The sequence below is a fragment of the Hypanus sabinus genome, unplaced genomic scaffold (assembly GCF_030144855.1).
Source record: "Hypanus sabinus isolate sHypSab1 unplaced genomic scaffold, sHypSab1.hap1 scaffold_43, whole genome shotgun sequence".
In the NCBI taxonomy this organism is placed as follows: Eukaryota; Metazoa; Chordata; class Chondrichthyes; order Myliobatiformes; family Dasyatidae; genus Hypanus; species Hypanus sabinus.
In genome coordinates, this window is record NW_026781307.1 from 2,061,500 (window position 1) to 2,088,494 (window position 26,995).

Below are 26,995 nucleotides of genomic sequence, written 5' to 3' on the forward strand. Positions count from 1 at the left end.
TACACAAAGGGATAGAGAGAGAATCACAGATATGCACAGGGACAGAGAGAGAATCACAGACACACACAGGGACAGAGAGAGAGAATCACAGATACACACAGGGACAGAGAGAGAATCGCAGACACACACAGGGACAGAGAGAGGGAATCACAGACACACAGGGATAGAGAGAGAATCTCAGATACACAGTGACAGATAGAGAGAATCGCAGAAAAACAAAGGGATAGAGAGAGAGAATCGCAGATACACACAGGGACAGAGAGAGAGAATCGCAGATACACAAAGGGATAGAGAGGGAGAATCGCAGATACACAAGGGGATAGAGAGAGAATCACAGATACACATAGGGACATACAGAGAGGGAAACACAGATACACATAGCGACAGAGAGAGACAATCACTGATGCACACGGTGACACAGAAAGAATCAGCAATACACACAGGGACAGGGAGGGACAGAATCACAGATACACACAGGGACAGAGAGAGAGAATCACAAATTCACACAGGGACAGAGAGAGAATCACTGACACAAACAGGGACAGAGAGAATGATTCACACATGCAGACAGGGACAGAAAGAGAGAGGGAATCGCAGATACAGACAGGGACAGAGAGAGAATCACAGATACAGACAGTGAAAGTGTGAGAGAATGACAGATACACACAGAGACAGAAAGAGAATCGCAGATAGACACAGGGACAGAGAGAGAATCACAGATACAAACAGGGTCAGAGAGAGAGAATCACTGATACACACAGGGACAGAGAGAGAGAATCACTGATACACACAGGGACAGAGAGAGAAAATAACAGATACACACAGGGACAGAGAGAATCACAGATACACACAGGGACCGAGAGAGAACCACAGACACACACAGTGACAGAGAAAGGGAACCACAGAAACACACAGGGACAGATAGAAAGAATCACAGATACAGACAGGGACAGAGTGAGAATCAGAGATACACAGTGCGACAGAGACAGAGAATCATAGATATCACAGCGACAGAGAGAGAGTGAATCACAGGTATACACAGGAATCAGACACAGGGACAGAGAGAGAAAAAATGGCAGATACACTCACAGGGACAGAGTGAGAGAGAGAGAATCACACATACAGAGTGTCAGAGGGGGCGAATCACAGATATACGCAGTGACAGAGAGAGATACACAGGTACACACACGGACAGAGTGAGAGAATCACAGATACACACAGGGACAGAGAGAGAGATACACCGATACACACAAGGACAGAGAGAGATACACAGGTACACACACGGACAGAGTGAGAGAATCACAGATACACACAGGGACAGAGAGAGAGATACACCGATACACACAGGGACAGAGAGAGATACACAGGTACACACATGGACAGAGTGAGAGAATCACAGATACACACAGGGACAGAGGGAGAGAAACACCGATACACACAGGGACAGAGAGAGAGAATCACAGATACACACAGGGACAGAGAGAGAACCACAGATACACACAGGGACAGAGAGAGAATCGGAGATACACACAGGGACAGAGAGAGAATCACAGATACACACAGGGACAGAGAGATAACCACAGATACACACAGGGACAGAGAGAAAGATTCACACATGCAGACAGGGACAGAAAGAGAGAGAGAATCGCAGATACAGACAGGGACAGAGAGAGAATCGGAGATACACACAGGGACAGAGAGAGAATCGGAGATACACAGAGGGACAGAGACAGAGAATCACAGACATACACCTGGACTGAGAGAGAGAGAGAGAGAATCACAGATACACAAAGGGACAGAGAGAGAGAATCACAGATCCACACAGGGACAGAGAGAGAGAAACAACGATACACACAGGGACAGAGAGAGATACACAGGTACACACACGGACAGAGTGAGAGAATCACAGATACACACAGGGACAGAGAGAGAGAAACACCGATACACACAGGGACAGAGATAATCACAGATACACACAGGGACAGAGAGAGAGAAACACCGATACACACAGGGACAGAGAGAATCACAGACACACACAGGGACAGAGAGAATGACAGATACACACAGGTACAGAGAGAGAACCACAGACACACACAGGGACAGAGAGAGGGAATTACAGACACACACAGGGACAGACAAAGGGAATCACAGACACACACAGGGACAGAGGGAATCACAAGGACACGCAGGGACAAACGGAGAGAATCACAGATACACACAGGGACAGAGTGAGAGAGAATCACAGATACACAGGGTCTGAGGGAGAAAATGGCATATACACACAGGGACAGATAGAGGGAGTCACAGACAAACACAGGGACAGAGTGAATCACAAGAATATGCAGGGACAAAGGGAGATAATCACAGATACACGCAGGAACACAGAGAGAATCACAGATACACACAGGGACATAGTGAGAGAGATTCACAGATACACACGGACAGAGAGAGAGAGAATCACAGATAGACACAGGGACAGAGAGAGAGAGAATCACAGATAGACACAGGGACAGAGAGATAATCACAGATAGACACAGGGAATCACACACAGGGACATACAGAGAAAGAATGACAGATACACACACAGGGACAAAGAAAGAGAAAATAACAGGTACACACAGGGACTTAGAGAGAAACTAACAGATACACGCAGGGACAGAGAGAATGACAGATACACACAGGGACAGAGAGAATCACAGATACACACAGGGACAGAGAGAGAATCACAGATACACACAGGGACAGAGAGAGAAAATAACAGATACACAGGGACAGAGAGAGAATCACGGATACACACAGGGACAGAGAGAGAACCACAGACACACACAGTGACAGACAGAGGGAATCACAGATACACACAGGGACAGAGAGAATCACAGATACACACAAGGACAGAGTGAGAACCACAGACACACACAGGGACAGACAGAGGGAATCACAGACACACTCATGGACAAAAAGGGGGAATCACAGGTAGACATGGGGCCGGGAGAGAGAATCGCAGATACAGAAATGAAAAGAGAGAGAATCACAGATACATGCAGGTACAGAGAGATAGAATCTCAGATACACACAGGGACAGAGAGAGAGAATCGCAGATACACAAAGGGATAGAGAGAGAATCACAGATACGCACAGGGACAGAGAGAGAGAAACACCGATACACACAGGGACAGAGAGAGAGAATCACAGACACACATAGGGACAGAGAGAGGGAATCACAGACACACAGGGATAGAGAGAGAATCTCAGATACACACAGGGACAGAGAGAGAGAATCGCAGATACACAAGGGGATAGAGAGAGAAACACAGATACACATAGGGACATACAGAGAGGGAAACACAGATACACACAGCGACAGAGAGAGACAATCACTGATGCACACGGTGACACAGAAAGAATCAGCAATACACACAGGGACAGGGAGGGAGAGAATCACAGATACACACAGGGACAGAGAGAGAGAATCACAAATTCACACAGGGACAGAGTGAGAATCACTGACACAAACAGGGACAGAGAGAATGATTCACACATGCAGACAGGGACAGAAAGAGAGAGGGAATCGCAGATACAGACAGGGACAGAGAGAGAATCACTAATACAGACAGTGAAAGTGTGAGAGAATGACAGATACACACAGAGACAGAAAGAGAATCGCAGATAGACACAGGGACAGAGAGAGAATCACAGATACAAACAGGGTCAGAGAGAGAGAATCACTGATACACACAGGGACAGAGAGAGAGAATCACTGATACACACAGGGACAGAGAGAGAAAATAACAGATACACACAGGGACAGAGAGAGTCACAGATACACACAGGGACCTAGAGAGAACCACAGACACACACAGTGAGAGAAAGGGAACCACAGAAACACACAGGGACAGATAGAAAGAATCACAGATACAGAAAGGGACAGAGTGAGAATCAGAGATACACAGTGCGACAGAGACAGAGAATCACAGATATCACAGCGACAGAGAGAGAGTGAATCACAGGTATACACAGGAATCAGTTACAGGGACAGAGAGAGAAAAAATGGCAGATACACTCACAGGGACAGAGTGAGAGAGAGAGAATCACACATACAGAGTGTCAGAGGGGGCGAATCACAGATACACGCAGTGACAGAGAGAGAGAAACACCGATACACACAGGGACAGAGAGAGATACACAGGTACACACACGGACAGAGTGTGAGAATCACAGATACACACAAGGACAGAGAGAGAGATACACCGATACACACAAGGACAGAGAGAGATACACAGGTACGCACACGGACAGAGTGAGAGAATCACAGATACACACAGGGACAGAGAGAGAATCGGAGATACACACAGGGACAGAGAGAGAATCACAGATACACACAGGGACAGAGAGATAACCACAGATACACACAGGGACAGAGAGAAAGATTCACACATGCAGACAGGGACAGAAAGAGAGAGAGAATCGCAGATACAGACAGGGACAGAGAGAGAATCGGAGATACACACAGGGACAGAGAGAGAATCGGATATACACAGAGGGACAGAGACAGAGAATGACAGACATACACAGGGACTGAGAGAGAGAGAGAGAGAGAATCACAGATACACAAAGGGACAGAGAGAGAGAATCACAGATCCACACAGGGACAGAGAGAGAGAAACAACGATACACACAGGGACAGAGAGAGATACACAGGTACACACACGGACAGAGTGAGAGAATCACAGATACACACAGGGACAGAGAGAGAGAAACACCGATACACACAGGGACAGAGATAATCACAGATACACACAGGGACAGAGAGAGAGAAACACCGATACACACAGGGACAGAGAGAATCACAGACACACACAGGGACAGAGAGAGGGAATTACAGACACACACAGGGACAGACAAAGGGAATCACAGACACACACAGGGACAGAGGGAATCACAAGGACACGCAGGGACAAACGGAGAGAATCACAGATACACACAGGGACAGAGTGAGAGAGAATCACAGATACACAGGGTCTGAGGGAGAAAATGGCATATACACACAGGGACAGATAGAGGGAGTCACAGACAAACACAGGGACAGAGTGAATCACAAGAATATGCAGGGACAGAGTGAATCACAAGAATATGCAGGGACAAAGGGAGATAATCACAGATACACACAGGAACACAGAGAGAATCACAGATACACACAGGGACATAGTGAGAGAGATTCACAGATACACATGGACAGAGAGAGAGAGAATCACAGATAGACACAGGGACAGAGAGAGAGAGAGAATCACAGATAGACACAGGGACAGAGAGATAATCACAGATAGACACAGGGAATCACACACAGGGACATACAGAGAAAGAATGACAGATACACACACAGGGACAATGAAAGAGAAAATAACAGGTACACACAGGGACATAGAGAGAAACTAACAGATACACGCAGGGACAGATAGAATGACAGATACACACAGGGACAGAGAGAATCACAGATACACACAGGGACAGAGAGAGAATCACAGATACACACAGGGACAGAGAGAGAAAATAACAGATACACACAGGGACAGAGAGAGAATCACGGATACACACAGGGACAGTGAGAGAACCACAGACACACACAGTGACAGACAGAGGGAATCACAGATACACACAAGGACAGAGTGAGAACCACAGACACACACAGGGACAGACAGAGGGAATCACAGACACACTCATGGACAAAAAGGGGGAATCACAGGTAGACACGGGGCCGGGAGAGAGAATCGCAGATACAGAAATGAAAAGAGAGAGAATCACAGATACATGCAGGTACAGAGAGATAGAATCTCAGATACACACAGGGACAGAGAGAGAGAATCGCAGATACACAAAGGGATAGAGAGAGAATCACAGATACGCACAGGGACAGAGAGAGAATCACAGACACACACAGGGACAGAGAGAGAGAATCACAGATACACACAGGGACAGAGGGAGAATTGCAGACACACACAGGGACAGAGAGAGGGAATCACAGACACACACAGGGATAGAGAGAGAATCTCAGATACACACAGGGACAGAGAGAGAGAATCGCAGATACACACAGGGACAGAGAGAGAGTATCGCAGATACACAAAGGGATAAAGAGGGAATCACAGATACAAATAGGGACATACAGAGAGGGAAACACAGATACACACAGCGACAGAGAGAGACAATCACTGATGCACACGGTGACACAGAAAGAATCAGCAATACACACAGGGACAGGGAGGGGAGAATCACAGATACACACAGGGACAGAGAGATAACCACAGATACACACAGGGACAGAGAGAAAGATTCACACATGCAGACAGGGACAGAAAGAGAATCGGAGATACACAGGGGGACAGAGACAGAGAATCACAGACATACACAGGGACTGAGAGAGAGTGAGAGAATCACAGATACACACAGGGACTGAGAGAGAAACACAGATACAGACAGTGAAAGTGTGAGAGAATGACAGATACACACAGGGACAGAGAGAGAATCACGGATACACACAGGGACAGAGAGAGAACCACAGACACACACAGTGACAGACAGAGGGAATCACAGATACACACAGGGACAGAGAGAATCACAGATACACACAAGGACAGAGAGAGAGAGAATCAGAGATACAGACAGGGACAGAGTGAGAATCAGAGATACACAGAGCGACAGAGACAGAGAATCACAGATAACACAGCGACAAAGAGAGAGTGAATCACAGGTATACACAGGAATCACACACAGGGACAGAGAGAGAAAAAAAGGCAGATACACTCACAGGGACAGAGTGAGAGAGAGAGAATCACATATACAGAGTGTCAGAGGGGGCGAATCACAGATACACGCAGTGACACAGAGAGATACACAGGTACACACACGGACAGAGTGTGAGAATCACAGATACACACAGGGACAGAGAGAGGGAATTACAGACACACACAGGGACAGACAAAGGGAATCACAGACACACACAGGGACAGAGGGAGTCACAAGGACACACAGGGTCAAAAGGAGAGAATCACAGATAAACACTCAGGGACAGAGTGAGAGAGAATCACAGATACACAGGGTCTGAGGGAGAAAATCGCATCTACACACAGGGACAGACAGAGGAAGTCACAGACAATCACAGGGACAGAGGGAATCACAAGAATATGCAGGGTCAGAGGGAGATAATCACAGATACACGCAGGAACACAGAGAGAATCACAGATAAACACAGGGACATAGTGAGAGAGATTCACAGATACACACAGGGACAGAGAGATCATCACAGATAGACACAGGGAATCACACACAGGGACAGAATTAGAGAATCACAGGTACACAGAGGGACAAAGAGAGGGAAAATAACAGATACACTCAGGGACAGAGAGAATCACAGATACACACAGGGACAGAGAGAGAATCGGAGATACACACAGGGACAGAGAGAGAATCACAGATACACACAGGGACAGAGAGAGAAAATAACAGATACACACAGGGACAGAGAGAGGGAACAACAGACACACACAGGGACAGAGAGAAAGAATCACAGATGCAGATAGGGACAGAGAGAACCACAGATACAGACAGGGACAGAGTGAGAATCAGAGATACACAGAGCGACAGAGACAGAGAATCACAGATACACAGAGCAACAGAGACAGAGTATCACAGATAACACAGCGAAAGAGAGAGAGTGTATCTCAGGTATACACAGGAATCACACACAGGGACAGAGAGAGAAAAAATGGCAGATACACTCACAGGGACAGAGTGAGAGAGAGAGAAAATCACACATACAGAGTGTCAGAGGGAGTGAATCACAGATACACACAGTGACAGAGAGAGATACACAGATACACACACGGACAGAGTGAGAGAATCACAGATCCACACAGGGACAGAGAGAGAGAAACACCGATACACACAGGGACAGAGAGAGAAACACCGATACACACAGGGACAGAGAGAGATTCACAGGTACACACACGGACAGAGTGAGAGAATCACAGATACACACAGGGACAGAGAGAATCACAGACACACACAGGGACAAAGAGAATGACAGATACACACAGGGACAGAGAGAGAACCACAGACACACACAGGGACAGAGAGAGGGAATCACAGATACACACAGGGACAGAGAGAGGGAATTACAGACACACACAGGGAAAGACCAAGGGAATCACAGACACACACAGGGACAGAGGGAATCACAAGGACACTCAGGGACAAAAGGAGAGAATCACAGATAAACACTCAGGGACAGAGTGAGAGAGAATCACAGATACAGGGTCTGAGGGAGAAAATCGCATATACACACAGGGACAGAGAGGGAGTCACAGACAATCACAGGGACAGAGGGAATGACAAGAATATGCAGGGTCAAAGGGAGATAATCACAGATACACGCAGGAACACAGAGAGAATCACAGATACACACAGGGACATAGTGAGAGAGATTCTCAGATAGACACAGGGACAGAGCGATCATCACAGATAGACACAGGGAATCACACACAGGGACAGAATTAGAGAATCACAGGTACACAGAGGGACAAAGAGAGAGAAAATAACAGATACACTCAGGGACAGAGAGAATCACAGATACACACAGCGGCAGAGAGCGAATGACAGATACACACAGGGACAGAGATTGAGAGAATCACAGATACACACAGGAACAGAGTGAGAATCACAGACACACACAGGGACAGACAGAGGGAATCACAGATACACACAGGGACAGAGAGAGAGAATCACAGATGGACACAAGGAATCACACACAGGGACAGAGAGAGAAAGAATGACAGATACACACACAGGGACAGAGTGAGAGATTCACAGATACACAGGGTCAGAGGGAGAGAATCACAGATACACACAGCGTCAGAGAGAGAGAATCACATATACACACAGAGACAGAGAGACAGAATCACAGATACACACAGGGACAGAGAAGGAATCACAGATACACACAGGGTCAGAGATTGAGAGAATCACAGATACACACAGGGACAGAGTGAGAATCACAGACACACACAGGGACAGACAGAGGGAATCACAGATACACACAGGGACAGAGAGAGAGAATCACAGATAGACACAAGGAATCACACACAGGGACAGAGAGAGAAAGAATGACAGATACACACACTGGGACAGAGGGAGAGAATCACAGATACACACAGGGTCAGAGAGAGAGAATCACATACACACAGAGACAGAGAGACAGAATCACAGATAACACAGGGACAGAGAAGGAATCACAGATACACACAGGGACAGAAAGAGAACCACAGACACACACAGGGACCGACAGAGGGAATCACAGATACACACAGGGACAGAAAGAGAAAATAACAGATACACACAGGTACAGAGGGAATCACAAGAACACGCAGGGATAAAGGGAGAGAATCACAGATACACACAGGGATAGAGAGAGAGAATCACAGATACACACAGGGACAGAGAGAATCACAGATACACACAGGGACAGAGAGACTGAGAGAATCGCCGATACAGACAGGGACAAAGAGAGAATCAGAGATACACAGAGGGACAGAGACAGAGAATCACAGACATACACAGGGACTGAGAGAGAGAGAGAGAGAATCACAGATACACACAGGGACTGAGAGAGAAACACAGATACAGACAGTGAAAGTGTGAGAGAATGACAGATACACACAGGGACAGAGAGAATCACAGATAAACACAGGGACAGGAGAGGAAAGCACAGACAGACACAGGGACAGAGAGAAAGAATCACAGATGCAGACAGGGACAGAGTGAGAATCAGAGATACACAGAGCGACAGAGACAGAGAATCTCAGATAACACAGCGACAGAGAGAGAGTGAATCACAGGTATACACAGGAATCAGACACAGGGACAGAGAGAGAGAGAATCACATATACAGAGTGTCAGAGGGGGCGAATCACAGATACACACAGTGACAGAGAGAGAGAAACACCGATACACACAGGGACAGAGAGAGATACACAGGTACACACACGGACAGAGTGAGAGAATTACAGATACACACAGGGACAGAGAGAGAGAAACACCGATACACACAGGGACAGAGAGAGAAACACCGATACACACATGGACAGAGAGAAAGATTCACACATGCAGACAGGGACAGAGAGAGAATCGCAGATACACACAGGGACAGCGAGAAAACCACAGACACACACAGGGACAGAGAGAGGGAATCACAGACACACACATGGACAGAGCGAATCACAATTACACGAAGGGACAGAGAGAAAACCACAGACACACACAGGGACAGAGAGAGGGAATCACAGAAACTGAAAGGGATAGAGAGAGAATCACAGATGCACACAGGGACAGAGAGAGAACCACAGATACACACAGGGACAGAGAGAGTCACAGATACACAGAGGGACAGAGAGAGAAAATAACAGATACACGCAGGGACAGAGAGAGAAAATAACAGATACACACAGGGACAGAGAGAGAGAATATCAGATGCACACAGTGACAGAGAGAGATACACAGGTACACACACGGACAGAGTGTGAGAATCACAGATACACACAGGGACAGAGAGAGAGAATCACAGATACACACAGGGACAGAGAGAGAGAATCACAGATACACACAGGTACAGAGAGAGATACACAGGTACACACACGGACAGAGTGAGAGAATTACAGATACACACAGGGACAGAGAGAGAGAAACACCGATACACACAGGGACAGAGAGAGAAACACCGATACACACATGGACAGAGAGAAAGATTCACACATGCAGACAGGGACAGAGAGAGAATCGCAGATACACACAGGGACAGAGAGAATCACAGATACACACAGGGACAGAGAGAGGGAATCACAGACACACACATGGACAGAGCGAATCACAATTACACGAAGGGACAGAGAGAAAACCACAGACACACACAGGGACAGAGAGAGGGAATCACAGAAACTGAAAGGGATAGAGAGAGAATCACAGATACGCACAGGGACAGAGAGAGAATCACAGACACACATAGGGACAGAGAGAGGGAATCACAGACACACAGGGATAGAGAGAGAATCTCAGATACACACAGGGACAGAGAGAGAGAATCGCAGATACACAAAGGGATAGAGAGAGAGAATCGCAGATACACACAGGGACAGAGAGAGAGAATCGCAGATACACAAAGGGATAGAGAGAGAGAATCGCAGATACACAAGGGGATAGAGAGAGAATGACAGATACACACAGTGACAGAGAGAGATACACAGGTACACACACGGACAGAGTGTGAGAATCACAGATACACACAGGGACAGAGAGAGGGAATTACAGACACACACAGGGACAGACAAAGGGAATCACAGACACACACAGGGACAGAGGGAATCACAAGGACACAGGGTCAAAAGGAGAGAATCACAGATAAACACTCAGGGACAGAGTGAGAGAGAATCACAGATACACAGGGTCTGAGGGAGAAAATCGCATCTACACACAGGGACAGACAGAGGAAGTCACAGACAATCACAGGGACAGAGGGAATCACAAGAATATGCAGGATCAAAGGGAGATAATCACAGATACACGCAGGAACACAGAGAGAATCACAGATACACACAGGGACATAGTGAGAGAGATTCACAGATACACACAGGGACAGAGAGATCATCACAGATAGACACAGGGAATCACACACAGGGACAGAATTAGAGAATCACTGGTACACAGAGGGACAAAGAGAGAGAAAATAACAGATACACTCAGGGACAGAGAGAATCACAGATACACACAGGGACAGAGAGAGAATCGGAGATACACACAGGGACAGAGAGAGAATCACAGATACACACAGGGACAGAGAGATAACCACAGATACACACAGGGACAGAGAGAAAGATTCACACATGCAGACAGGGACAGAAAGAGAGAGAGAATCGCAGATACAGACAGGGACAGAGAGAGAATCGGAGATACACAGAGGGACAGAGAGAGAGAATCACAGATACACACAGGGACTGAGAGAGAAACACAGATACAGACAGTGAAAGTGTGAGAGAATGACAGATACACACAGGGACAGAGAGAATCACAGATAAACACAGGGACACGGAGAGGAAAGCACAGACAGACACAGGGACAGAGAGAAAGAATCACAGATGCAGACAGGGACAGAGTGAGAATCAGAGATACACAGAGCGACAGAGACAGAGAATCTCAGATAACACAGCGACAGAGAGAGAGTGAATCACAGGTATACACAGGAATCAGACACAGGGACAGAGTGAGAGAGAATCACATATACAGAGTGTCAGAGGGGGCGAATCACAGATACACACAGTGACAGAGAGAGAGAAACACCGATACACACAGGGACAGAGAGAGATACACAGGTACACACACGGACAGAGTGAGAGAATTACAGATACACACAGGGACAGAGAGAGAGAAACACCGATACACACAGGGACAGAGAGAGAAACACCGATACACACATGGACAGAGAGAAAGATTCACACATGCAGACAGGGACAGAGAGAGAATCGCAGATACACACAGGGACAGAGAGAAAACCACAGACACACACAGGGACAGAGAGAGGGAATCACAGACACACACATGGACAGAGCGAATCACAATTACACGAAGGGACAGAGAGAAAACCACAGACACACACAGGGACAGAGAGAGGGAATCACAGAAACTGAAAGGGATAGAGAGAGAATCACAGATGCACACAGGGACAGAGAGAGAACCACAGATACACACAGGGACAGAGAGAGTCACAGATACACACAGGGACAGAGAGAGAAAATAACAGATACACGCAGGGACAGAGAGAGAAAATAACAGATACACACAGGGACAGAGAGAGAGAATCACAGATACACACAGGGACAGAGAGAGAGAATCACAGATACACACAGGTACAGAGAGAGATACACAGGTGCACACACGGACAGAGTGAGTTAATTACAGATACACACAGGGACAGAGAGAGAGAAACACCGATACACACAGGGACAGAGAGAGAAACACCGATACACACATGGACAGAGAGAAAGATTCACACATGCAGACAGGGACAGAGAGAGAATCGCAGATACACACAGGGACAGAGAGAATCACAGATACACACAGGGACAGAGAGAGGGAATCACAGACACACACATGGACAGAGCGAATCACAATTACACGAAGGGACAGAGAGAAAACCACAGACACACACAGGGACAGAGAGATGGAATCACAGAAACTGAAAGGGATAGAGAGAGAATCACAGATACGCACAGGGACAGAGAGAGAATCACAGACACACGTAGGGACAGAGAGAGGGAATCACAGACACACAGGGATAGAGAGAGAATCTCAGATACACACAGGGACAGAGAGAGAGAATCGCAGATACACAAAGGGATAGAGAGAGAGAATCGCAGATACACAAGGGGATAGAGAGAGAATCACAGATACACACAGGGACAGAGATAGTCACAGATACACACAGGGACATAGAGACAATCTCAGATTCACACAGGGACAGAGAGAGAAAATAACAGATACACGCAGGGACAGAGAGAATCACAGATACACACAGGTACAGACAGACGGAATCACAAGAACACGCAGGGACAAAGGGAAAGAATCACAGATACACACAGCGACACAGAGAGAGAATGACAGATACACACAGTGACAGAGAGAGATACACAGGTACACACACGGACAGAGTGTGAGAATCACAGATACACACAGGGACAGAGAGAGGGAATTACAGACACACACAGGGACAGACAAAGGGAATCACAGACACACACAGGGACAGAGGGAATCACAAGGACACTCAGGGTCAAAAGGAGAGAATCACAGATAAACACTCAGGGACAGAGTGAGAGAGAATCACAGATACACAGGGTCTGAGGGAGAAAATCGCATCTACACACAGGGACAGACAGAGGAAGTCACAGACAATCACAGGGACAGAGGGAATCACAAGAATATGCAGGATCAAAGGGAGATAATCACAGATACACGCAGGAACACAGAGAGAATCACAGATACACACAGGGACATAGTGAGAGAGATTCACAGATACACACAGGGACAGAGAGATCATCACAGATAGACACAGGGAATCACACACAGGGACAGAATTAGAGAATCACAGGTACACAGAGGGACAAAGAGAGGGAAAATAACAGATACACTCAGGGACAGAGAGAATCACAGATACACACAGGGACAGAGAGAGAATCGGAGATACACACAGGGACAGAGAGAGAATCACAGATACACACAGGGACAGTGAGATAACCACAGATACACACAGGGACAGAGAGAAAGATTCACACATGCAGACAGGGACAGAAAGAGAGAGAGAATCGCAGATACAGACAGGGACAGAGAGAGAATCGGAGATACACAGAGGGACAGAGACAGAGAATCACAGACATACACAGGGACTGAGAGAGAGAGAGAGAGAATCACAGATACACACAGGGACTGAGAGAGAAACACAGATACAGACAGTGAAAGTGTGAGAGAATGACAGATACACACAGGGACAGAGAGAATCACAGATAAACACAGGGACACGGAGAGGAAAGCACAGACAGACACAGGGACAGAGAGAAAGAATCACAGATGCAGACAGGGACAGAGTGAGAATCAGAGATACACAGAGCGACAGAGACAGAGAATCTCAGATAACACAGCGACAGAGAGAGAGTGAATCACAGGTATACACAGGAATCACTCACAGGGACAGAGTGAGAGAGAATCACATATACAGAGTGTCAGAGGGGGCGAATCACAGATACACACAGTGACAGAGAGAGAGAAACACCGATACACACAGGGACAGAGAGAGATACACAGGTACACACACGGACAGAGTGAGAGAATTACAGATACACACAGGGACAGAGAGAGAGAAACACCGATACACACAGGGACAGAGAGAGAAACACCGATACACACAGGGACAGAGAGAGAAACACCGATACACACATGGACAGAGAGAAAGATTCACACATGCAGACAGGGACAGAGAGAGAATCGCAGATACACACAGGGACAGAGAGAAAACCACAGAGACACACAGGGACAGAGAGAGGGAATCACAGACACACACATGGACAGAGCGAATCACAATTACACGAAGGGACAGAGAGAAAACCACAGACACACACAGGGACAGAGAGAGGGAATCACAAAAACTGAAAGGGATAGAGAGAGAATCACAGATGCACACAGGGACAGAGAGAGAACCACAGATACACACAGGGACAGAGAGAGTCACAGATACACACAGGGACAGAGAGAGAAAATAACAGATACACGCAGGGACAGAGAGAGAAAATAACAGATACACACAGGGACAGAGAGAGAGAATCACAGATACACACAGGGACAGAGAGAGAGAATCACAGATACACACAGGTACAGAGAGAGATACACAGGTACACACACAGACAGAGTGAGAGAATTACAGATACACACAGGGACAGAGAGAGAGAAACACCGATACACACAGGGACAGAGAGAGAAACACCGATACACACATGGACAGAGAGAAAGATTCACACATGCAGACAGGGACAGAGAGAGAATCGCAGATACACACAGGGACAGAGAGAATCACAGATACACACAGGGACAGAGAGAGGGAATCACAGACACACACATGGACAGAGCGAATCACAATTACACGAAGGGACAGAGAGAAAACCACAGACACACACAGGGACAGAGAGAGGGAATCACAGAAACTGAAAGGGATAGAGAGAGAATCACAGATACACACAGGGACAGAGAGAGGGAATCACAGACACACACAGGGATAGAGAGAGAATCTCAGATACACACAGGGACAGAGAGAGAGAATCGCAGATACACAAAGGGATAGAGAGAGAGAATCGCAGATACACAAGGGGATAGAGAGAGAATCACAGATACACACAGGGACAGAGATAGTCACAGATACACACAGGGACATAGAGACAATCTCAGATTCACACAGGGACAGAGAGAGAAAATAACAGATACACGCAGGGACAGAGAGAATCACAGATACACACAGGTACAGACAGAGAGAATCACAGATACACGCAGGTACAGACAGACGGAATCACAAGAACACGCAGGGACAAAGGGAAAGAATCACAGATACACACAGGGACAGAGAGAGGGAATTACAGACACACACAGGGACAGACAAAGGGAATCACAGACACACACAGGGACAGAGGGAATCACAAGGACACTCAGGGTCAAAAGGAGAGAATCACAGATAAACACTCAGGGACAGAGTGAGAGAGAATCACAGATACACAGGGTCTGAGGGAGAAAATCGCATCTACACACAGGGACAGACAGAGGAAGTCACAGACAATCACAGGGACAGAGGGAATCACAAGAATATGCAGGATCAAAGGGAGATAATCACAGATACACGCAGGAACACAGAGAGAATCACAGATACACACAGGGACATAGTGAGAGAGATTCACAGATACACACAGGGACAGAGAGATCATCACAGATAGACACAGGGAATCACACACAGGGACAGAATTAGAGAATCACAGGTACACAGAGGGACAAAGAGAGGGAAAATAACAGATACACTCAGGGACAGAGAGAATCACAGATACACACAGGGACAGAGAGAGAATCGGAGATACACACAGGGACAGAGAGAGAATCACAGATACACACAGGGACAGAGAGATAACCACAGATACACACAGGGACAGAGAGAAAGATTCACACATGCAGACAGGGACAGAAAGAGAGAGAGAATCGCAGATACAGACAGGGACAGAGAGAGAATCGGAGATACACAGAGGGACAGAGACAGAGAATCACAGACATACACAGGGACTGAGAGAGAGAATCACATATACACACAGAGACAGAGAGACAGAATCACAGATACACACAGGGACAGAGAGAAAGATTCACACATGCAGACAGGGACAGAAAGAGAGAGAGAATCGCAGATACAGACAGGGACAGAGAGAGAATCGGAGATACACAGAGGGACAGAGACAGAGAATCACAGACATACACAGGGACTGAGAGAGAGAATCACATATACACACAGAGACAGAGAGACAGAATCACAGATACACACAGGGACAGAGAAGGAATCACAGATACACACAGGGTCAGAGATTGAGAGAATCACAGATACACACAGGGACAGACAGAGGGAATCACAGATACACACAGGGACAGAGACAGAGAATCACAGATAGACACAAGGAATCACACACAGGGACAGAGAGAGAGAGAATCACAGATACACACAGGGACTGAGAGAGAAACACAGATACAGACAGTGAAAGTGTGAGAGAATGACAGATACACACAGGGACAGACAGAATCACAGATAAACACAGGGACACGGAGAGGAAAGCACAGACAGACACAGGGACAGAGAGAAAGAATCACAGATGCAGACAGGGACAGAGTGAGAATCAGAGATACACAGAGCGACAGAGACAGAGAATCTCAGATAACACAGCGACAGAGAGAGAGTGAATCACAGGTATACACAGGAATCACTCACAGGGACAGAGAGAGAGAGAGAATCACATATACAGAGTGTCAGAGGGGGCGAATCACAGATACACACAGTGACAGAGAGAGAGAAACACCGATACACACAGGGACAGAGAGAGATACACAGGTACACACACGGACAGAGTGAGAGAATTACAGATACACACAGGGACAGAGAGAGAGAAACACCGATACACACAGGGACAGAGAGAGAAACACCGATACACACATGGACAGAGAGAAAGATTCACACATGCAGACAGGGACAGAGAGAGAATCGCAGATACACACAGGGACAGAGAGAAAACCACAGACACACACAGGGACAGAGAGAGGGAATCACAGACACACACATGGACAGAGCGAATCACATTTACACGAAGGGACAGAGAGAAAACCACAGACACACACAGGGACAGAGAGAAAGATTCACACATGCAGACAGGGACAGAAAGAGAGAGAGAATCGCAGATACAGACAGGGACAGAGAGAGAATCGGAGATACACAGAGGGACAGAGACAGAGAATCACAGACATACACAGGGACTGAGAGAGAGAATCACATATACACACAGAGACAGAGAGACAGAATCACAGATACACACAGGGACAGAGAAGGAATCACAGATACACACAGGGTCAGAGATTGAGAGAATCACAGATACACACAGGGACAGAGTGAGAATCACAGACACACACAGGGACAGACAGAGGGAATCACAGATACACACAGGGACAGAGACAGAGAATCACAGATAGACACAAGGAATCACACACAGGGACAGAGAGAGAGAGAATCACAGATACACACAGGGACTGAGAGAGAAACACAGGTACACACACGGACAGAGTGAGAGAATTACAGATACACACAGGGACAGAGAGAGAGAAACACCGATACACACAGGGACAGAGAGAGAAACACCGATACACACATGGACAGAGAGAAAGATTCACACATGCAGACAGGGACAGAGAGAGAATCGCAGATACACACAGGGACAGAGAGAATCACAGATACACACAGGGACAGAGAGAGGGAATCACAGACACACACATGGACAGAGCGAATCACAATTACACGAAGGGACAGAGAGAAAACCACAGACACACACAGGGACAGAGAGAGGGAATAACAGAAACTGAAAGGGATAGAGAGAGAATCACAGATACGCACAGGGACAGAGAGAGAATCACAGACACACATAGGGACAGAGAGAGGGAATCACAGACACACAGGGATAGAGAGAGAATCTCAGATACACACAGGGACAAAGAGAGAGAATCGCAGATACACAAAGGGATAGAGGGAGAGAATCGCAGATACACACAGGGACAGAGAGAGAGAATCGCAGATACACAAAGGGATAGAGAGAGAGAATCGCAGATACACAAGGGGATAGAGAGAGAATGACAGATACACACAGTGACAGAGAGAGATACACAGGTACACACACGGACAGAGTGTGAGAATCACAGATACACACAGGGACAGAGAGAGGGAATTACAGACACACACAGGGACAGAGGGAATCACAAGGACACTCAGGGTCAAAAGGAGAGAATCGCAGATACACAAGGGGATAGAGATAGTCACAGATACACACAGGGACATAGAGACAATCTCAGATTCACACAGGGACAGAGAGAGAAAATAACAGATACACGCAGGGACAGAGAGAATCACAGATACACACAGGTACAGACAGACGGAATCACAAGAACACGCAGGGACAAAGGGAAAGAATCACAGATACACACAGCGACACAGAGAGAGAATGACAGATACACACAGTGACAGAGAGAGATACACAGGTACACACACGGACAGAGTGTGAGAATCACAGATACACACAGGGACAGAGAGAGGGAATTACAGACACACACAGGGACAGACAAAGGGAATCACAGACACACACAGGGACAGAGGGAATCACAAGGACACTCAGGGTCAAAAGGAGAGAATCACAGATAAACACTCAGGGACAGAGTGAGAGAGAATCACAGATACACAGGGTCTGAGGGAGAAAATCGCATCTACACACAGGGACAGACAGAGGAAGTCACAGACAATCAGGGACAGAGGGAATCACAAGAATATGCAGGATCAAAGGGAGATAATCACAGATACACGCAGGAACACAGAGAGAATCACAGATACACACAGGGACATAGTGAGAGAGATTCACAGATACACACAGGGACAGAGAGATCATCACAGATAGACACAGGGAATCACACACAGGGACAGAATTAGAGAATCACAGGTACACAGAGGGACAAAGAGAGGGAAAATAACAGATACACTCAGGGACAGAGAGAATCACAGATACACACAGGGACAGAGAGAGAATCGGAGATACACACAGGGACAGAGAGAGAATCACAGATACACAGGGACAGAGAGATAACCACAGATACACACAGGGACAGAGAGAAAGATTCACACATGCAGACAGGGACAGAAAGAGAGAGAGAATCGCAGATACAGACAGGGACAGAGAGAGAATCGGAGATACACAGAGGGACAGAGACAGAGAATCACAGACATACACAGGGACTGAGAGAGAGAGAGAGAGAATCACAGATACACAAGGGGATAGAGAGAGAATGACAGATACACACAGTGACAGAGAGAGATACACAGGTACACACACGGACAGAGTGTGAGAATCACAGATACACACAGGGACAGAGAGAGGGAATCACAGACACACACATGGACAGAGCGAATCACATTTACACGAAGGGACAGAGAGAAAACCACAGACACACACAGGGACAGAGAGAGGGAATCACAGAAACTGAAAGGGATAGAGAGAGAATCACAGATGCACACAGGGACAGAGAGAGAACCACAGATACACACAGGGACAGAGAGAGTCACAGATACACACAGGGACAGAGAGAGGGAACAACAGACACACACAGGGACAGAGAGAAAGAATCACAGATGCAGATAGGGACAGAGAGAATCACAGATACAGACAGGGACAGAGTGAGAATCAGAGATACACAGAGCGACAGAGACAGAGAATCACAGATAACACAGCGAAAGAGAGAGAGTGAATCACAGGTATACACAGGAATCAGACACAGGGACAGAGAGAGAAAAAATGGCAGATACACTCACAGGGACAGTGTGAGAGAGAGAGAATCACACATACAGAGTGTCAGAGGGAGTGAATCACAGATACACACAGTGACAGAGAGAGATACACAGATACACACACGGACAGAGTGAGAGAATCACAGATCCACACAGGGACAGAGAGAGAAACACAGATACACACAGGGACAGAGAGAATCACAGATACACACAGGGACAGAGAGAGAATCGGAGATACACACAGGGACAGAGAGATAACCACAGATACACACAGGGACAGAGAGAAAGATTCACACATGCAGACAGGGACAGAAAGAGAGAGAGAATCGCGGATACAGACAGGGACAGAGAGAGAATCGGAGATACACAGAGGGACAGAGACAGAGAATCACAGACATACACAGCGACTGAGAGAGAGAGAGAGAATCACAGATACACAAATGGACAGAGAGAGAATCACAGATACAGACAGTGAAAGTGTGAGAGAATGACAGATAAACACAGAGACAGAAAGAGAATCGCAGATAGACACAGGGACAGAGACAGAATCACAGATACAAACAGGGACAGAGAGAGAGAATCACTGATACTCACAGGGACAGAGAGAGAGAATCACTGATACACACAGGGACAGAGAGAGAAAATAACAGATACACACAGGGACAGAGAGAGGGAACAACAGACACACACAGGGACAGAGAGAAAGAATCACAGATGCAGATAGGGACAGAGAGAATCACAGATACAGACAGGGACAGAGTGAGAATCAGAGATACACAGAGCGACAGAGACAGAGAATCGCAGATACACAAGGGGATAGAGAGAGAATGACAGATACACACAGTGACAGAGAGAGATACACAGGTACACACACGGACAGAGTGTGAGAATCACAGATACACACAGGGACAGAGAGGGAATTACAGACACACACAGGGACAGAGGGAATCACAAGGACACTCAGGGTCAAAAGGAGAGAATCACAGATAAACACTCAGGGACAGAGTGAGAGAGAATCACAGATACACAGGGTCTGAGGGAGAAAATCGCATCTACACACAGGGACAGACAGAGGAAGTCACAGACAATCACAGGGACAGAGGGAATCACAAGAATATGCAGGATCAAAGGGAGATAATCACAGATACACGCAGGAACACAGAGAGAATCACAGATACACACAGGGACATAGTGAGAGAGATTCACAGATACACAGAGGGACAAAGAGAGAGAAAATAACAGATACACTCAGGGACAGAGAGAATCACAGATACACACAGCGGCAGAGAGAGAATGACAGATACACACAGGGACAGAGATTGAGAGAATCACAGATACACACAGGGACAGAGTGAGAATCACAGACACACACAGGGACAGACAGAGGGAATCACAGATACACACAGGGACAGAGAGAGAAAGAATGACAGATACACACACAGGGACAGAGTGAGAGATTCACAGATACACAGGGTCAGAGGGAGAGAATCACAGATACACACAGCGTCAGAGAGAGAGAATCACATATACACACAGAGACAGAGAGACAAAATCACAGATACACAAAGGGATAGAGAGAGAATCACAGATACACACAGGGACATACAGGGAGTGAAACACAGATACACACAGCGACAGAGAGAGAATCGCTGATGCACACGGTGACACAGAAGGAATCAGCAATACACACAGGGAGAGGGAGGGAGAGAATCACAGATACACACAGGGACAGAGAGTGAACCATAGATACACACAGGGACAGAGAGAAAGATTCACACATGCAGACAGGGACAGAAAGAGAGAGAGAATCGCAGATACAGACAGGGACAGAGAGAGAATCGGAGATAAACACAGGGACAGAGAGAGAGTGAATCACAGATAGACACAGGGAATCGCACACAGTCACAGACAGACAAAGAATGACAGATACACACACACAGGGACAGAGTTAGAGAGAGAGAATCACATATACAGAGTGTCAGAGGGGGCGAATCACAGATACACACAGGACACAGAGAGAAAATAACCGATACACACAGGGACAGAGAGAATCACAGATACAAACAGGGACAGAGATAGAAAATAACAGATACACACAGGGACAGAGAGAGAATCACAGATACACACAGGGACAGACAGAAGGAATCACAGCTACACACGGGGACGGAGAGAGAGAATCACAGATACACACAGGTAAAGAGAGAGAGAATCACAGATACACAAAGGGATAGAGAAAGAATCACTGATACACACAGGGACAGACAGAGGGAGTCACAGACAAACACAGGGACAGAGGGAATCACAAGAAAATGCGGGGACAAAGGGAGATAACCACAGATACACGCAGGAACACTGAGAGAATCACAGATACACACAGGGACAAAGTGAGAGAGATTCACAGATACACACAGGCACAGAGAGAGAGAATCACAGATAGACACAGGGACAGAGATAGAGAGAATCACAGATAGACACAGGGAATCACACACAGGGTCAGAGAGAGAAAGAATGACAGATACACACACAGGGACAGAGTTAGAGAATCACAGATACACACAGGGACAGAGAGAGAGAACACAGATAGACAGGGAATCACACACAGGGACATACAGAGAAAGAGTGACAGATACACACACAGGGACAGATTTAGAGAATCACAGATACAGACAGGGACAAAGAGAGAGAGAATCACAGATACACACAGGGACAGAGAGAGAGAATCACAGATAGACACAAGGAATCACACACAGGGACAGAGAGAGAAAGAATGACAGATACACACACAGGGACAGAGTGAGAGATTCACAGATACACAGGGTCAGAGGGAGAGAATCATAGATACGCACAGAGACAGAGAGACAGAATCACAGATACACACAGGGACAGACAGAGGGAATCACAGAGACACACAGGGACAGAGGGAATCACAAGAACATGCAGGGACAAAGGGAGAGAATCTCAGATACACAGAGGGACACAGAGAATCACAGATACACACAGGGACAGTGAGAGAGAATTGCAGATACACAAAGGGATAGAGAGAGAATCTCAGATACACACAGGGATAGAGAGAGAGAATCGCAGATACACAAAGGGATAGAGAGGTAATCACAGATACACACAGGGACATACAGGGAGTGAAACACAGATACACACAGCGACAGAGAGAGAATCGCTGATGCACACGGTGACACAGAAAGAATCAGCAATACACACAGGGACAGGGAGGGAGAGAATCACAGATACACACAGGGACAGAGAGAGAATCACAGATACACACAGGGACAGAGAGAGAACCACAGATACACACAGGGACAAAGTGAGAGAGATTCACAGATACACACAGGCACAGAGAGAGAGAATCACAGATAGACACAGGGACAGAGATAGAGAGAATCACAGATAGACACAGGGAATCACACACAGGGTCAGAGAGAGAAAGAATGACAGATACACACACAGGGACAGAGTTAGAGAATCACAGATACACACAGGGACAGAGAGAGAGAACACAGATAGACAGGGAATCACACACAGGGACATACAGAGAAAGAGTGACAGATACACACACAGGGACAGATTTAGAGAATCACAGATACAGACAGGGACAAAGAGAGAGAAAATGACAGATACACACAGGGACGGAGAGAGAGAATCACAGATAGACACAAGGAATCACACACAGGGACAGAGAGAGAAAGAATGACAGATACACACACAGGGACAGAGTGAGAGATTCACAGATACACAGGGTCAGAGGGAGAGAATCATAGATACGCACAGAGACAGAGAGAGAGAATCACAGATAGACACAGGGACAGAGATAGAGAGAATCACAGATAGACACAGGGAATCACACACAGTCACAGACAGACAAAGAATGACAGATACACACACACAGGGACAGAGAGAAAGATTCACACATGCAGACAGGGACAGAAAGAGAGAGAGAATCGCAGATACAGACAGGGACAGAGAGAGAATCGGATATAAACACAGGGACTGAGAGAGAGAGAGAATCACAGACACACTGGGACAGAGAGAGAGTGAATCACAGATAGACACAGGGAATCACACACAGTCACAGACAGACAAAGAATGACAGATACACACACACAGGGACAGAGTTAGAGAGAGAGAATCACATATACAGAGTGTCAGAGGGGGCGAATCACAGATACACACAGGGACACAGAGAGAAAATAACCGATACACACAGGGACAGAGAGAATCACAGATACACACAGGGACAGAGAGAGAATCACAGATACACACAGGGACAGACAGAAGGAATCACAGCTACACACAGGGACAGAGAGAGAGAATCACAGATACACACAGGTAAAGAGAGAGAGAATCACAGATACACAAAGGGATAGAGAAAAAATCACTGATACACACTGGGACAGACAGAGGGAGTCACAGACAAACACAGGGACAGAGGGAATCACAAGAAAATGCAGGGACAAAGGGAGATAATCACAGATACATGCAGGAACACAGAGAGAATCACAGATACACACAGGGACAGAGAGAAAGATTCACACATGCAGACAGGGACAGAAAGAGAGAGAGAATCGCAGATACAGACAGGGACAGAGAGAGAATCAGAGATAAACACAGGGTCTGAGAGAGAGAGAATCACAGACACACAGGGACAGAGAGAGAGTGAATCACAGATAGACACAGGGATTCACACACAGGCACAGACAGACAAAGAATTACAGATACACCCACACAGGGACAGAGTTAGAGAGAGAGAATCACATATACAGAGTGTCAGAGGGGGCGAATCACAGATACACACAGGACACAGAGAGAAAATAACCGATACACACAGGGACAGAGAGAATCACAGATACAAACAGGGACAGAGAGAGAAAATAACAGATACACACAGGGACAGAGAGAGAATCAGAGATACACACAGGGACAGAGAGAGAACCACAGATACACACAGGGACAGAGAGAAGGAATCACAGCTACACACAGGGACAGAGGGAATCACAAGAACACGCAGGGACAAACGGAGAGAATCACAGATACACACAGGTAAAGAGAGAGAGAATCACAGATACACAAAGGGATAGAGAAAGAATCACTGATACACACAGGGACAGACAGAGGGAGTCACAGACAAACACAGGGACAGGGAATCACAAGAAAATGCAGGGACAAAGGGAGATAATCACAGATACACGCAGGAACACTGAGAGAATCACAGATACACACAGGGACAAAGTGAGAGAGATTCACAGATACACACAGGGACAGAGAGAGAGAATCACAGATAGACACAGGGACAGAGATAGAGAGAATCACAGATACACACAGGGACAGAGAGAGAGAATCACAGATAGACAGGGAATCACACACAGTGACATACAGAGAAAGAGTGACAGATATACACACAGGGACAGAGAGAGAAAATAACAGATACACACATGGACAGAGAGAGAATCACAGATACACACAGGGACAGAGAGAGAGAATCACAGATACACACAGGGACAGAGAGAGAGAGAATCACAGATACACACAGGGACAGAGAGAGAGAATCACAGATAGACACAGGGAATCACACACAGGGTCAGAGAGAGAAAGAATGACAGATACACACACAGGGACAGAGTTAGAGAATCACAGATACACACAGGGACAGAGAGAGAGAATCACAGATAGACAGGGAATCACACACAGTGACATACAGAGAAAGAGTGACAGATACACACACAGGGACAGAGAGAGAAAATAACAGATACACACATGGACAGAGAGAGAATCACAGATACACACAGGGACAGAGAGAGAGAATCACAGATACACACAGGGACAGAGAGAGAGAGAATCACAGATACACACAGGGACAGAGAGAGAGAATCACAGATAGACACAGGGACAGAGCGAGAATCGGAGATACACACAGGGACAGAGACAGAGAATCACAGACATACACAGGGACTGAGAGAGAGAGAGAGAATCACAGATACACACAAGGACAGAGAGAGAGTGAATCACAGATAGACACAGGGACGGAGAGAGAAACACAGATACACACACGGACAGAGTGAGAGAATCACAAATACACACCGGGACAGAGAGAGAGAATCACAGATAGACACAGGGAATCACACACAGTGACAGAGAAATAATCACAGCTACAGACAGGGAAAGAGAGAGAGAATGACAGATACACACAGGGACAGAGAAAGAGATTCACAGATAGACACGGGAATCACATACAGGGACAGACAGAGAAAAAATGACAGATACACACACAGGGATAGAGTTAGAGAATCACAG